The 17,599-nt window shown below is 39.9% G+C and overlaps 1 protein-coding gene across 2 annotated transcripts in view; it reads right to left on the bottom strand.

Moving 5' to 3' along the window:
• The window catches only part of DHRSX (dehydrogenase/reductase X-linked), a 204,402-nt gene that overhangs the window by 62,766 nt on the left and 124,037 nt on the right, over window positions 1–17,599 (bottom strand). The window lies entirely within an intron of this gene.

Below are 17,599 nucleotides of genomic sequence, written 5' to 3'. Positions count from 1 at the left end.
TCTGCAAAGGGGAAAAGGGAAGAAAATTATGACCTTGTCCAACTGTTTTAACCTTTAGGAAAGTACAACTTTCATGACTGGCTTTTAGTTTGTTTCAGCATTAGCTATGTTTGAAGCAAGAAAATGTGACCCTCTAGCCCAGACATTCATCTCTCCAATGGTTTGCTACATGTCACTGTGGGAAGGTAAGTCAGCTAGTTATCAACTCCACCCTGCCCAGACCCAGTACACTAGGGCTCTGTGGTGGACTTGCTTGAACCTCTTCCAGAAAGTGAATTTTCTAAGGAAGACCAAAACTTGAGAAAGTAAGACAGTACTGAGTGATCTGCAGTGACTAAGTCCAGCAGAGAGAAAGGCAAAGGCCTGTACAAAGCATGATCCCTTTGCTCACTGTGTCCTTGCAGGGTGAGCTCTTACTGTCCTGTTTGATTTCAACTCCCAGATTTCCCAAACTGTGGCAACTTCTGCACAGATGCCCAGTCTCCAGGATGGTTTTGGCCACCACATCAAAGCACTGGGGTTCCAGAGTTTCACTGCATTTTCCCTGCTCCCTTCTGCCCTCCCTTCTCTTGCCCCCAGGCTGCTGCCGTGTGCTCCACAGGAAGGAACAGCCACCCCCTTCCCACAACATGGCTTCCCCCACCTCTTCTTATGAAAGAATCGGCCTTTAAAAGAAGGGGAAATTAAAGATATATAGTTCTTCAAAAATGTTAAAGAATGCTTTTCTGATAGGAAAATCAAACTGTTGGGTAAATAGGTTCCAGTAGGAGCCTTTTTCTCTTACTTTTTTCCCTGGCTCATCAGAGATGTTCCCCAAACTGTTTCATCCTGTCCCTACCAGGGCTGTGAGCTATAATGCCTCTTTATAGCATGTCAGTACAATAAGAAATTAGGAAGGCCTGCAGGCACAACACCAAGATAAATAAAAAAAGACAATCTCAACTGTTATTTAATTCCTTTACAGAACAGTTCCTTCAGTTCCCTAACCTTATATATTTTGAACCTAGACAGTATTAGTCTTCTGAAACTTAGTGAATGTATATAAATTATTCAGTGGTCTTCTCCATTAAAAACCAGCCAAACAACAAGACTCAGATTCCAGTTATAAGATAGTGTAAATACATTTTTTCAAAGTGGCTCTAAAGTCATACCATTCCATCAACTCTGATCCATGAATAGAAATGGACAATTTATTGAGCTCTCTGCAGACCTTTAGAAGGGCTGCAATTTCGTTTAATTTCACTGATGCCCTGCACCTGGAGATGGCAAGGAAATGGAAAAGTTATCAACTCCTCTAAAAGAAGACAGTTGCTCAGGCTGTTCCTTTTGTGACCCGGCAGCCGTATAAAACCACATGAATGGCACTGTAATTGCTCAGATACATAAAATCTGGTCATGCTAACTAGTGCAACAACAAACGGAGTGAAGACCTAGGTGAAGCCTTATATTTTACTTCTCAAGGCAGCTCATCAAGGAAAGAGATTAGGAAAAGCATGATCAGCTTCTCATGAGACAGTCATTCACACTGCCAATGGAGGAGTCACTTTTAATACAAAAATATTCATTTTGGTACAGGAGGCATTAGACTTTCATTAGCTGCAGCATTTTTGTGTCACAGTGAAGGGTTCAACCACTTCTTCATCACCTGAATGGACTCTTGACAACATTATTGACTCTCCTGGATTTTACTAATGCCACTGCATATGCAAGAAAAACAGGCCCCTGGGAACATTCACTAAGCTAAATTTTAATCCCTCCCCTTATCTGACCTTGAAATTGTCCTTTTCTGCATTGCCAACAACCATGGTGGTTAGATAACCTGTGTGCCAAGGAGAATGCTTTTCAGCCTGACCAGTGCAGTGCCATCCTTCCTAACTTTTTGCTACAGCTGGTCTGATTTCCCTCCCTTAATTTTGCAGTTTTGCAGAGCAAATGCTGTCCTTCATTATGACTGTACAATGCCCAGACTAATGGCATACTAGGCCAAGGCTATCATTACTTAACTTATTTACTTGCTTATTTGGGAAGCGTGTCATCATATTCAGTATTTGTAAAGCACTTGCCATCAAAAGATCAGAACACGCTTTGGAAAGGAAAACAAACAAGCAAGTCAACCCCCAAACTTTTCTTTTTGCTCACAGGGCAGAAACACTAATGGCCAGAGTCCTTGTTCGTGCTCATTCGTGCATGGAGGCTCTCTGCCAGGGAGGCGAATTTACTGGTGCGAGCATCACAGTGACTGAGGTGTTGATCCACCCGAGAAAGAGTGCCAAAATGCTTCTCCAAATTGTGTGCTGACTCAGAGGCAGAGCTTTGAATGGAAAACAAGGTTCTTCTCTGTCCATGGGGCAAATATTTGTTTGTTTGGATTTTTTTTTACTCAGTGTACTGAAGAATTACAAAGTGAGAAGCTAAGGACAATGAAAAGTTTCTACAAAAGTTTGAAGCATGCACAAATATACTAAGCATACCAAATTTTTGGATGCCTTAGTTAATAAAGACCAGTGTTTAATAATGTGAGCAAATGACCAAACCTGATCAAATGAACTAGCAATACGATTTGAATTACTTTATGTAAACAATAATAGCAAAAGGTTTTCCATATAGGATAGCTATGAGCAAAAAGAATATGTGCAATAACAGCAAGAAAACTGAACCACTCCAAAATTCTTATCTTTTACCACAAGAGTGGTCATTCTGCTTTACAGTTTAATAATATAATAAGTTTTTAAACCTAACCTGTTCCTTTCATTTTCTGTGTGTTATTTAGCACAAAAACAAGGAGTAGAAGCTACATACAGAATAACCTACATGCAGAATATCTGCAGCTAATGCTACTGAAATACTCAAATTTCTAACTCTACCAATTTTCTCTCTCCTTCTCCTATACTACTTGCTTTCAGCTCCTTCTATAGTGACAGACATGGCCATATTTCTTTCTTCTGCTGAAAGTGTTCTGTGTTCATATCTAAATAATCTTTCCAATGAAAGTGAATACATCCATAATTGCCATACACTGGCTAAAATTCTCACTCTTAAAAATATTTTTCAATTCTTTTATTGTAATTTGATGATCCAGTTGTCAAAAAGTTATTAGCTAATGAAATACAGGAGCACAATTTTGCAAAAGACAGCTAGAGTTACTTATGCCATTAACTACATATGAACAGATATGTATATGATGGTGCTACAATTGATGTTTTCCCTAATTACTTTCTTTCAAACATGTAGTTGCATGGTGCAGCACCTTTTCAGCAACAGAGAAGTCAGCACAATGTTTTTCTGGCTGTACCTCAAGAGGTCCATACAAATCCCACAAAGCCATGCTGGCTGACCACATGTGACACCACTGAGTGCCTGCGCTCTGCAGTGCTTGTTTCTGCACTGTACACCCTCCTCTTGCTTGGTCATGGTAACTAAAATTAGAGGACCTGAAGCACTGACATCTGTTAGCTCTTGAAGAGCTTTCTGACACCATGAGCCCCACAGAAGACAGGAGAAGGCTCAGCATTAGGAGAGCCCCTGAGTGCTCACACTTCCCTGAGCTTCCCCCTTGGGGTCAGATTCCCCATTTCTGTCTGCCTGCTTCTTCACATCATTAGCACACCTTTCTTTTCAGCATCCAGAGTTCTCCTCCTTTGCTTTCTATGCCAGCACAGTTGACTCTGGCTGCACATCTCTTGTTTCTGTATCACAGGGCATAAAAAGCATGAAACTGGAATTTCAGTCCACTATGGAAGGAAAATTCATAAGCAAAAAGAGTGGACAGATATTGCAGTCAATGATCAGGGACTGTAACTTCTGAGATATTCACTGATCATCTGAACACAAGAAAATGCAATGTTTTGGCTTCTGCAAAGACTACAGCACTTAGGCATGATTTAGATCAGATTAAGATAAGGCCACCTACCAACTACACTTTTTCTGCATTCAGCTCTAACTCATCATGTTGAAATTATTATGGACAGCTACAGCTCTGCTTCAGCAGAAATCATAAGTCAAAGTCAACTTGCTTTTAGTACTTATGCCAAAGCAGTTTTCCATCGTGTTTCCACCGCCTTTGTGTTAAAAACACAAGCAGGTAGGGAAAGCCACAAGTCTGCCCAGCAAGGCAGGGAGATGAGATCTTGTTCATGGTGGAGAGAGACAACAGAAAGGATTGCTTTGCCTGTTTCTGCTTGCCACACATCTATCCAGTGTCTGAAGGCACCACCAGGAAGAGCTGCTTATCCAGCAAGGGACAGCAATGGTTCAAGGACAAGATAATAAAAAATGGTGCTCAGTAGTCATGTATTCATGCTCAAAAACTCCACAGTCGGTACTGAGGAACTGGCCTTTCATTTACTATTCTGTCTCACAGTATTATACTTTGGCATCTGCACAGCAGTGAGGAGAAATGCTGTCCGGGTCATAAAGAACTGAGAATGCTTCTGAACTGAGAATGAGCACCAGGATAATGTAACAGAGGTGTTTATCAGAAAGGGCTCTTAATGAGTCAGATACCCACCATCTGGCAGATGCTGCATTGCAGAACTAGGTGAAGATGAAGTAGAGCAAACCTCAGGAATAAAGGAGCATGAACTGAGAGGAAGAGAAGACATAAAGTCTAGAGCCTCCTTCCTTTTGTCACTGCACTGTCCTTGCTGACACTACTTAACAATGGCTTTGGCTGGTCCAGTCTAGTAGGAAAAGTGTATCTCCCTTTTCCTGTAGTCCTCTCTCCCCAAAGTAAGGTGTCCCAGAATCAACTCATCTTTCTCAGCAAGATCTACTCATCTGGTTACATATCTTCCAGCCAAAACAAAAGTTGTCCTCAATAAAAACAGGGCTGATAAGAGAGGAAATGAACTTCTGGCTGGCTGAAGTCAAAACTGTGGCTACTCTATGACAATGCTGTGAATGGAAAACTCAAAAGCAGTTCTAGGCTGCTAACACAAACCTGTGGTTTATCATTCTATCAGCTGGGTATGTGCAGAAGCACACAGGTCTCTGTCTACAAAACACCCATTAACAGAATTTTCCTACCTTGTCTGGGACAAGGGCTGTGATGCAAGTTCTGCTCAGATGTGCGTGGTGACAAAACATTGCATGCTATTCAGGACTGTAAAATTCTTTTTACCTTTAAAAGGTCTTCTAGGTAAACAAAACCAAACAAAATCCTTGAGGTAAACAAGGCATGTGCCAACGAACTACACACTGAGCACAATGAGAGATGGTCATCATAAATGCAGCAAGCACAGTGTCTCCTATTTATGCTGAGCTCCTGCCTTTATGCACTTGATGATCTCTGACTTCTATACCCCGAGCACTCTAGAAACTCCCCCCATTCTTTATTAGCAGCCAAGATTCAAAGGAATTACATATTAAATTGATTAACACACAGAAAATCCTGGTATGTGCAATCTACTTATGACACTGGTTGACCCTTAATTCTAGTTGTGGTTATGATGAAAATTTGCATAACTTTGGCTCCAAAGCCTTCAAACTGTTATAAATATGTGACCATGGGTGATAATGCTGGGCATTTTATAATTTCTCCTCTGTCCTTTATTAGCCTAAATAATATTGTGGGCCCTTTTCAGACCACTGATCTTTCATAGACTACTAACAGAAATCATAAAGCATGGCTAACTCTAGCACAGATTTACTGTTCAAGCTAATGCCTGTGATATGCCATTGAAGGAGACCAATGGAAGACATCCATCTGGCAAAGTGTGTGAGTGCAGATCAAAACAGTGAGCATATTTAAAGACATACCATTTGGGTATTTTTTTATATTAAAAGATACTCTCACAACTTAAGCTAGCCTAGTTTGTCTACAGCCTTCCAGCAGGCAAGCAAGAGCACCTAAATTCAGCTTCTCCTTCTCTGAGTCATCCATTCTAGTGCCACTAACTTTGAAGGCAGTATAAAGAGATGAACGTCCTGTGCTTAATGCCAGCCTTCGTAAACAGCCTCTGTGTGTCATCCTCCAGCCCATTCAGGGGAACAAGAGCTCTGCATCAGTGTTTACAACATAAAGAGAAATCACCCTGGGCAAATATTAGAAATTCATGCTTTCTTTTTGCTTTCTCATGACGGTTTGAACATTGTCTACTCAAAAAGCTATTATAAAAAAAGTCATTTTGTGGTGCCATTTCTGAACCATATAGCTTTACTCTATTTTACTAAGAGAAAAAGGGGAAAAAAGTCTTCAGCTTTCTGAGAGATTCTTTCTTTCTCAGAGGTGGAAGATTAAAATGAAAAAAATAGATTTGCTTTCAGAAACTGAACAGTCTGGCTTAGCTTCTTTCAGCTTCCACAAGAGAAGTGTGTGGCTTAGTACAGTGATCCTTTAACTTATTACATTCAACAAACACTCCAGTAGCTCTTGTGTGCTGCTTAATCAAAATGGGCAAAATTTAAGGGAAAGAACAGCATTCCAGTTCCACCACTACCAGCAGCTCTCATTAATGCCAAAATATCAGCTCACCATTGTAGAGATCCCTGAACAACTTCACAGAGTTTGTTGCCAGAGCAGTGGGACTTAAGAGCAGTACAAAATGAAGGTAGTCCATCTAAAGCAACACAAATATTCATGTGCGACTGCAAATTGCAACACCAGGTGGGATATTACTTAAATATGCTGCCATTTTAGCACAGTTCAAACAGACATAGCATGCTCTGTGTTTTCCAAACATGCAAGCAGTATAATATTTGACATTTTCTGTTCAGCAGGGACAGGGCTTGAAAAGAAATAAGCTGTCATCAGCTTGTCAGAAGAGTAACCTTAGGAGGTGGTGGCAGCAGGACAAGAGCATGCAGTGGAAGGCATAGCCAGCTCTCAGGGTGAAAAAGGTTATCTTAGCTTCCCCTGGTAAAATTTCCTCCAGATTATCCACTAGGGAGGCTTTATTTTTTCAGAATAGCAAATACAATAATAGATACATATACATTTCCTCATATGCTTGCTGGAAATTAGATGCCATCTCTCTCCTTCTCCTCATGAGTTTAGCCACTCATCACCCAGGTTTCTGACCGCAGAGAGACAAAATCCTTTAATATCCTCCCATGTTACTATGAGAAGACTTTGTTTCCACCCCACTGGAGAACTGTTTTGGGAACTCCTTCTGTCACTATTTCTAGTATCTATGGATGTGCCTTCACATAGGTTGAAAGGAAATACGATTTTGTCTCTTCACAGGACCATTTAGAGTTCTGTGAAGAAATGGTGTGAAAATGCCATTGCTACATCAATTTCACTCTGAGCCTGACATTTGGAAGAAAAAAAAAAAAAAGGTGTTGCTGTGAAAATGTTTCTTGTATCTCTTTTTGAGGTTTGAGGAAGGCAGCCTTCATCATGTTTACAGCTAAGCATGTTTTCTTCCCTCCAGAGGGACCAAAACCAAGAGAACAGGCCCAGGCAAAAATCTCTTTGCCTCACAGGTACAGAAGAGCTCACAGTGAGCTTCTGAAGATTCACCACTTATGGACAGAAAAGAAGATGGTATTGAATACCTTCATTACTATTATTACCCTCATTGCAGGGAGATTGGACTAGATAATCTTTAAGGGTCCCTTCCAACCCAAACTATTCCATGATTCTATGTACTTTTAGATGTATTTTCCCCTTGCTCCTGCAGGAACAGATTTTTATATTAAATTTCATCACTATATTTTGTGAATTGAAAATATGTTTCTTTTCCTTTTCAGGTGACATTTAGTCCTTAGAGTTGCTTAATTCTACACTGTGACTTGTATCTCATTTAAAACCTCAAGATATATGCCACATATGTGACACACACATAACAGTGTCCTCTGTTGACACTTTATCAGGAACGAATCTCGAACAAAGAGCTTTTTGGATGTAATTACAGAGTCAAGCTATTAATGAAGATAAAAGTCAGCAAGGCTTATACAAGATGACAAAATAAAAATGTACTTCAGAGCAAACTAGGACCATGAATCTTCCTGGAAATTATGCTGAGTCCTCAACTGATTTATACTGGTATAGTTCTGCAAAGTATACAGAGCTGTCATTTGTTTCCAGTTTCTCAGCTCTGGATTTGCACATTCCCAATGCATCCTGGGTTGCATAGCTTCAAAGTTAAGATATCAAATTACTTGTATAATTTGATGATCAAGGACATATACATGCATGTGAAAGACTGGTGGCAAAAAAAGGGCTAGAGACCTTTTGCTGGCAGCCTTCTCCTTCAGAATATTTTATTAGACAAGTACCCTAACAAAAACAAGCACCAGCACTTATCTTGAGTTGTTTCTGTCTTGACTTGCAGAATTCTTTTTTCTATATGAACACCTTACTCTTCACAAGCAAATTAAATTTATTTATTCAAAACATTTTCTCTAAGCTACCCAAATCCTACCAAAATCAATTCAGTTTCACATTAGCTACCTTGTTTATATCTGTACATCCCAAAATCTTGCTTCCCTTAGCCTCCCCAATTTATTTAACTTTTAATGTGATATAAGCCCTCACATTCCCAATATATTTTCTTTGAAGAGAGAATCAGCATAACCTTCAGTGAAAAAGAAGCTGTTCAGAAAGTGAGGAGTTTGCTAAAACAGGGCTACTTTAATTACAGGCCCTCATAGAGCCATTATGTCTGTAGAAGAGATTTTTTGTTTTACTTGCTACAGTAATGAACCTCCAAGTCCAGTTAGCCTGCTTTTGGACTGAAATAGCTCAGCAGTGACAATAGCCCAGTTTCCCAGAGTGTCCCAGAACTGACCTGGGCCACTTGGTCATTGTTTGTGCAGGTCTGGTTCCTGTCAGCCATGTAATTGTCAAGAGATGTGAACTGACTTGTAACCTTCAATCTTGTAAATTTTACCTGCTGATATAGATTTAAGTATCAAATGTTTCAGTCAAAACTCAGAATGCAAGCAATGTCCTAGTCTGCCAAGCAGGAACTTCTTTCCATAAACCAATATCAAACATATATTTGGAGATCTGAAAAAAATCACTTCTAGTCGGACCATTTGTTAGTACACTGTCTAGGTATTTCATATATGATATCAACTTTCAATTCCTGGTTAGACCTTAATACCACAGTATCATTATGTGATAGCAAAACAACGCTCCCATTGGCTACATTTCCTGAAAAAAACATGCATTTTCTGAGAATAGCTGCTTACCATTTCAAAACCACCAAAATAAAAACCTCCAGTGTGAAGAAGTACGTTTGGTATTACCACAAAAACACCTCAGCAAACATTTTGCTCCACACCCTCTGAGGTAACACAGAGAGGCTGATAGTGTCTCTGCTTTGTAGTACTTCAAGGACAAAAACCTTGCAGAGTCAAAAGAAATAAAACGAAGAAGGGAATAATATTTCCAAGCTCCAGGCACAAATAACTTTGAGTCATCCAGAATACATCTTTTGCTCTAGACGTGAGAACCACCCATAACACATACTTCAACAGAGACTACTTTCCCAAGAAGTCTTCTGCTTTTTCCTCTCATGTCAGTCCTAGTGCCTATGAGGCAAGGTTGAAAAGCTCTCAGATCCAGCTTCAGTCCACTTGTTTTTCTCTCCTTTTCTGGAGATACTCTTCATGTGGATAATCAAGCCACTCCTCCCCTGTGGCAGCAGAGGCAGCAGAGCTGGTGGAGGGGGGGCAGAGGGAGCAGGGATGGAGAAGCCACAAGAGGCCAGGGCTGCCCCTTTCACCGGTAGTGCAGCTTTAGGACTAGGTTAGTCACAGTTAACCTGTTTTCAGACCCGGTGGCATGGCTGCTCTCCCCTCACATCCCTGCCCCTCTTCATTCCATCCACATTCCATCCAGGTCTGTTGGTGCAACTGCTTATCGTGGCTCGTGCCAAGCTATACCTGGGATATATAACATACCTATGTATGTTAAGGAAACATACATAACCTTGGGTAGCAATGCTGTCATCCTTTTCCACTCCTCCGAGAATCAGGATACACAGGGTTATTTTTTCCTTTTCTTCAGATCTGACACTAGGCTGTTTCTCTTTCATGCTTAAGCAAGCTTAGGTCTGTAGAGGGCTTCTAAGATATGATTCATCTGACCTGTTTAACAAATCTAGTTTAAGATGAGATGAATCATGTCTTACAACTGTTTATTCCTCTCCACAGACTGCAAAAGGAGCTTGGGGACACTGACTCAGATTTAAACCTCTGCATTATGAACCTCAAAAATTAGGTGACTTGAATCCCAGCATTCCGTTTCAACTAATAATGAACAGAGAAGGGGACAAAAAATCAGAGAACTGGGCATGTGTGCAGATGACTCAGTGTTATACGGCATACTCAAGATCTGGGAAAAAAAGGAGAGTGAAGAGCTTCCAGGAGAATCTTGCCAAAGGCTCATAGATAGCTGTAACACAAAGAAAAATCATGATAGAAAAAGATAAGAAGTCTTGCAGGGAGTGTTTAAATTGTTTTCTTATTGTGAATGCCTCTGAAATAACGGTGACTTCTCAACAGAAAAATTGAGATATTGTTGATTATTCTGATTGACAAACACATCCCAAGAGTCAAAGAAGGTAAAGATAATTGTAGTGGTTGATTTTGGTGAAAATACATATGTACATGCACGTAACTGAGATTAAGCTTAAGCAAACTGCAAGACATTAAAACTTTTACAATAATGACAGCATAGCTATGCATCTCAGCTGAGAACTGGCAGCCTTGCTGCTGCTCTATAAATCACACAGCTCTCACAGCTACTAATCTGCTGCAGAGATCTTACAGGCAAGCAAAGTGACAAGAAAAAGAAGTGCAGAAGAATAAAATGCTAAGAATAGAACCAGTCTCTTGATTGCTGCTTCACAGGCTGCCCTGTACATTGGATCCCTCCTTCCTTCTCCTTTTACTTCTATACAAATAGGTATTTCTTATTATTTTTAGGGATGTATTCACATAAAAAAGACTTTGGCTTTTTTTCTTTGAGATGGATTGAAACTTTAGATCTCTCCCCTCACCCCATCCTGTTTTGTTACTTTGCTATTCTCATCTCACCTCTCTTGCTGGTCCTCCAGAACTTTTAACATGATCACTCTAATGGTGTGCCCCTATTCAGTAGTGGGGCTTTAAAGTAATTATCTTTCATAGCACTCCCCTGCTAATGCTGACCTGGAATTTCAGGCAATGTCAGCCAGAGTCACTGAGAAAGAACCCACAGGGTTCTTCTCCTCCATTCAGTGCTTCTGGTATTTTCGTTCTTCTTGAAGGAAAACTGACTTTCAGACAACTGACTAATTCTTGCCCTTAGGAATATGCATCCCGTGTCTTGTTCAGTATAGGCCCATGGTGTTAAGCATTTTCATTAGACATTTTGTGAAGAAAATTCTTCCTTTTGTTAGAAAAAACAACCCTGGGAAGGCTATGACCAGCTGGAAAAATATACTAATTTGGGAAGAAACTATTTAGGAAAGAAACAAATACTTTTAACTGCATAACCTCCTTTTTCTTCCAACAAAATGAAAACAAACTTTTTTTTTCTAAATGTACATCTTGGGAATGTACCAAGTAAAGAAAAAGTGGATACTTAAGGCTTTCTCCTATTCAAAAATCCAACTTGTGTATTATAGTCTTTTGCTCTTTACATCAGCCTCAGAGAAAGGACTACCTGTACAGGTAACTCTTTGCAGTCTCATTCGGTTTGTGGACTGTCTGGAGATGCTTCCATTAGCTAAACTAGTTTTTAAAAAGCATTGGTGGGATACTTCTCCAGGTCTGAATTTCCCACCTGCAGAAGGGACACAAGGTACTAAGCAATGTGTCAGTCACACTACAGTTGATGGCAGGCAAGCCTGCTGAAGTGGTGAAAAGAGATGTATAGCATTGTTAAATGCATAACAAGTGTGTATGAATCTATTTCTGTGTAGACTTGCTTTCTAGTCAATGGGAAGCAGACCAGCACCAGATGGAATGATTTGTCTTTTAAAAGGCAATAGTCACAGCACTGTTTTTAACTTGGTGCACACCCTTCAGGGACAAGACTTTAAGAGAAGAGAGGGAGAAAACAGGTTCTCATTAGTGTGCTTATGCCTAAGTATAACTTAAATAAAGTTAAACTGGATTTTTTTCCCATTCTCTAACCTAAGAAAAATAAACACAGAAAGACAAACCTCTTTTAAATTTTGCATCTGCTGCATGGAATTAATAATGCATGAAATTATTCTTCCTACACTTTCTGATGTATTATTGCCATTTGATTAATGAAGAAGCTAGAAAGTCTCCTCACCATAAACTACTAATATGTTGATAACTGTGATCCTTACACTACAAAGAAGGTGAGTAAAGATCTGCAACCAGCAGGATACTGGATATGAGAACATGAAGGTTTTTTATTTCTGCTTAATGCAAAACTAACATTTTTGGGGAAGAAAATCCCACACATGGATATTACAAAAGAAGTCGGATGATAACTTTCGTGCATTCGAGCATACAATTCTAGCAGACAACCTTTAACAGCTGCTCTGGATCTGAATGGTACCATTTGAACACACGTTGAATTGTTGCAGAGCTCCAGATTAGCAGTGCTTCGAAATCAAAAGTCTGTGATGCAAAATTTTGGTGTTGCAAGTCATAACATATAAAAACCACATTGCCTGCTTTTAGCGGATTCTCACCCACCATAGTGCCTCCATAAACCTATTTTAAGGTTCAGCTCTACATCTATAAGAGGCTGCATTTGGCCTCCAATGCCACGGTGTGCATTGTACAACCCTCCCTGGTGCTGGGTAGCGTGGCAGGTCTCCTTCCTGCCCTCCTCCCCTCATCCAGGAAAGGGCAGCATAGATGAGTTGGGAAAACATGTCAGCTCTGCCTGGGGGAAAGGGGATTGTGGGGCTGCTGTGAGACTTGGAGCAACCACCTAGCCCTGGCATCCCATGTGCTTCCTCCAGTAACTTCATAGGAGTGACACAGATCTCCTCAACTATCATTTGGAGGAGCAAAGTAAATTTGGTTAGCTGCACATAAAGCTCTGGAACAAAACATTTGTAATAGGCAGGTAAAGTGCTAATTTAATGGTAAATTATATATTTGGGTTTAGCAGCTTGGCTGCTTTGTTTGGTTCTTTCAGGCTACTTGGATGGTGGCCACCAGTGCTCTGTGATTTATCTCTATTTAATTTTTCCACTTTTTCAGACCCTTGGCTGTTGGTAATTCAATTTCTGGCAACTGCAGACCTTCACTCCCTATTATAAGTTATACCCCAAGGCAGACATACCGCCATCTGCACTGCAACAGTGGTGGTAGCTAGTGGATGAGAAGAGGCTAATGTCCAGATGCCACTTGGGCTCTGAAACAGCTTTAATATATAAATGACTGTTTGGATTAGAAATACTTTTCTGAATCCAAATATGAGCCTCTCAAAAACCCTCTCTCAAGGGACCCCTCCACTCTATACTCCGCTTCTGCATTTTGCTTGTCCTGACAGCTTTAATGGATATAGAAAACTAAGTATTTTCCTTTGCTTAGCCTCCAAAATCATCAAAGGAGGAACTAATCCCCATCCAGTCATCCTTCATACACACTCGCTTTGCTTCCCACATGCTCTCTTATCCTCTCCTCCCAAACTCCACACTCTCCAGAAGAAATCTTCTTTTGGGAGATTTGTGGTTACAGCAAATCATCAACTTCGGCTTTCCTGAGAAATATATCCTGTTCCCAGCTGCTAGCAGCAGCTCTCGACAGGTTGCAAGCACAGAGCAGTAGCACAAGTTGCTGCTCCATGTAAGAGTAGGGAGGCATCATTCCCTCTCCAGCAAGCCTTAAAATGATACAAGTACTGGCCGGAATTAAAATCGGATGATTATATTTTAGCAGAAATTACGTCAAAATCTTTCTAAAAAGTCCAAAAGGACACCACCTGCAGACAGTGAGGTGGGCAGAAAACACATGAATGGCTGCAGTATGTTCACATTTGTAGCACCTGGCTCCTGGTAAGAACCCAAACTGAGTGTTGCTTAGATCAGCACCAGCATAGACCATCTTTCTGCCCTCCTGTGTGACACAGGGCCTGACCCCACACTTACTCATTCCTGAGTCAAACCTATAATTTCTCACTGGGCTACGGCACAGCTTGATGAACTTCTAGCTGAGGGAAGCTAGCAAGAAACAAGGATGCTGCTACTTCTTCATGGGGGTAGTTATCTTGAGATTTGGGAAGCCTGTGTGGCCACAGTGGCATCTTCCTGTCGTTTGATAAGAAAGGGGCACAACAGTGGTTATCTTATATGATAACCAAGGGGGTGGAGAGTTACTCATGGCACCACTGGAGAATTTCTTTGTTTGCTTCTATGTCTCCTTAGATAAATGTCTAGATGCAAACTTAATAAATTTACAGTAATCTGCAAATTTACTGGTATCTCCTAAGCAGAGATCCATCTGATATTACCTAGGCAGAGTTTCATCCGTGTCTACCCAAATGCTTCTGTCTAATAACATATCTTTGAAATTTCTGGACTTCACAGTGAGAATGCTGTAATTTGCTCCTTGTTGATAGGCACAGTTATCTATAATACACATCCAAACAGTCTGTGTGGATGACAGCCCACAGTACTCAGACTTCGTTTCTGTTTTAAGGTTACCTTTCCAAAGAGAATGAGATGAAGCAGAAGGACTTCAGGCTCTGTAACACCCATTCCCTAATAAACTGTTCTGCATCTCATGATGAAAAAGGTAAATCCACCATGAATATTTCCTGTCCCTATTATGGAAACAACTGCATTCTTGTTCTCTGAAGACACATCTTTGCTGTTGCCTCAGCTAAGTCAATGAAAAAGAAAGGGAAGCCAGAGAGAACAGAGAACAATTTAAGACATTTGGGAAATGCGGAATTTAATTTTGCTGGAGGGCAACACTCTCTTTCCACATAATTTGGGTATTTTTGTGGAATAAAGGACTTGTTACAGCCTGGCAGTGCTTTTTAAGAGATCTAAATTTCTAACAGAAAACAAACCCTTTAAGATCCTCAACTTGCATTGTTCCAAATTATTACATTCTTTAGCTCTAATCAACCTGGTTTTGATCATTGTTCTTTTAAGATATATTTTATTAACATAAGCAGAAGTTACATTGTCTCTGCACAAGTTGTGACTCACAGCTATGGTTTTATACTATAATGTAGGACTGTTTTCAAAACTGTCTCAAAAAACCTGCGTGTGCAACTAGTACAGCAGAAAAGATTTTCAAAAAATAATTTCTTTTTCCAGAATTACTAATGTTGACACCTATTTTAGCACTAGCAACCATGGCTACAATATTCAGTCGATAGTTTTTTTACCTCAGTTGGAGTGATCAGCAACCACTAAAAGGCAAAGAGTATGCAATAAAGATATGTGAATGACTGCTGATGACATTTGAAAAGCTACAGATTATGCTTCACGCACAAAGTTGAATAAAAGTAATTTTTACTCCATGCTCAGAGTAGGGACTCCTTCTACGCTTCTCTAGACTGACAGGGATAGTTTACCCACAATAACAGCAGTTTCTTATCCCTCTTTGCCCTTAGTTTCCTGGCTACTATGCTTTTGGGGCTGACGTGAATCCATCATTAGGAAGGGGACAGTTTATGCTGCTCCTTTTTTTCCTGGGAGTAGGGTCATGGTGCATTTTGCATAGTACATGGTAGGACAGCTTAACCTGAAACAGAATCCAGGGCAACATCTTTCCTCCTCTGTATCACCGCTCTGTTCCTTCTACTGTAGTGGCATTCTTGTATTCTTTAAGTCCCTCTTTAAAATCTGCTTTTGCTTATGGTAAGGGAGGGCATAAGTTACACATCCATCCTATCCTTCCCACTGAATTCTGTTTTCTGGAGCTTTTCAATGAAAGGACAGGGAAGAGGATGCATCTGGTACTTAAAAACAGTGGGAGCAATCCTTCTAATGGCTGGAAATACACACCTCAAGAAGAACGTGGGTTGTGCATTAATTCCTGGCAGAAACATCTAATCTGTCACTTTGAACTATAAGATTTTATTTTAATTACAAGAGGGAAAATAAGAGCAAGTTATTAGTGGGGAAATTACAAAACTGATGACTGGCACAAGAGAGAAGCTTACAGCTGATACTTATCCTATTTAAAGAACATAGCCATGCTCTCTCAGAGGTTGTCTGAATACACCTGTTATACTGTGATCAGCTTGTGATAAAGCCACCTAATAATAACAATTAAACCTGGAACCCAACAAAGTTTAGAGATACAAGAAATACAAGTAGTGCTAACTCTGTGACACACCTTAGGTAAAAAGATCTTGAAAGGTAAATAGCTCTGCAAAAGCACAAGCAAAATGGAAGACAGAAACTTTAATCTGCAATGGCAATCCAGTGTCTTAATACAAAGTGCTACCAACATAGCTCCAAAATCAAATGCAGGTCAAACGTCTGGTTTAGTGGAACCTTACAAGATCATACATAACTATTCAAATTTCCTTAGGATGCAAATCAAGAATAAAAAAGTTTTAAATATATACTTTTCTCAATATCACTCTGCTTCTAGAAACAGGAGCAAAAGCTCTAATATTGTCCAAACTTATCACTTTCCCATTTTAGCAGACCCCTCTCCTTTCAAACACTCAGAAAGAAAAGCATAGTCTGCAGAGCCTTCTAAGACATGGTTCTAGAAAAGCCACTGGTCATGAAAGCCTCTCACCCAAGTATTCAAGAGAGTCAGCAAAGATTACCGTACAATATGGCTTATATATTTAAACATCACAAGATTAGAAGAGCCATAGAAAAAGGTGTGATTGTTTTCTACAAATAGCAAGATTCCTGTAGGCCCTTGCTGCAGTTACAATTTAGTGGGATCCCTTTGAAGCCAAAGGATGAGCTATCATATGTAAGGACATCAAAGTAGTCAAATAATGACACACTGGTGTGGCAAATGCTATGGCTTTCCGTTATCTGTTCACAGGCTCTGCCTTTCTGCAGGGCAATGTGGATAGCATACCAATGTGCACAGGGACGGCCCAACAGATATGAGTACTTGTCGGTGATGATAACAAATGGTAAGACTATCAGATTCACAACAGAGCCTGGAACTGAAAAATTACTAATTCAGTGTTCATATCACATTACCCAATCTACCTCAAAAAAAATACAGTGGGAAAAACTGTTATGAATTTTGAAAAAGCGTTAAAAAATCATCAGACCATGCAAAAGACATCTCTCTAACCTCTGTGCTATTTCCTGGCCACTTATCACATTTATTGCAGCAGTCTCTATCCTCGATCCGTTAAAATGTAGCATTTGCTAGGGAAAGTATTCTGTGAGTGTTTGAAAGCTGCTCGAACCCGAGGTTTCAAACATCTTTGTAAGCAAAATTGTCGAGAAGGGTAAAATACAGGAAAATAATTATATACATTTGTAATTATTTCTTTCACTATTGAAATGCAAAAATTGATCTGTGAAAAATAAGTATTAGGAACTCTTAAGAGTGAAAACACAATGGCAATTTTCTAAATTAATTTAACAGTTGACTTATTTTAATTAGTGATAAATTGTTTATTGCAAGTTCTTTAATCACCTTCTATTTATGCATGGGAGACCCAATCTTGGTTGAGCTATAGAAATAACTGCAATAATAAACAATACAAGATGTTATCTAATTCTTATGG

Source organism: Myiozetetes cayanensis, unplaced genomic scaffold (genome assembly GCF_022539395.1).
Source record: "Myiozetetes cayanensis isolate MyiCay16 unplaced genomic scaffold, myiCay2020 scf5-8, whole genome shotgun sequence".
Taxonomy (NCBI): Eukaryota; Metazoa; Chordata; class Aves; order Passeriformes; family Tyrannidae; genus Myiozetetes; species Myiozetetes cayanensis.
Note: the sequence above shows the minus strand (reverse complement) of the source record. Positions and strands in the feature narration are given on the sequence as shown.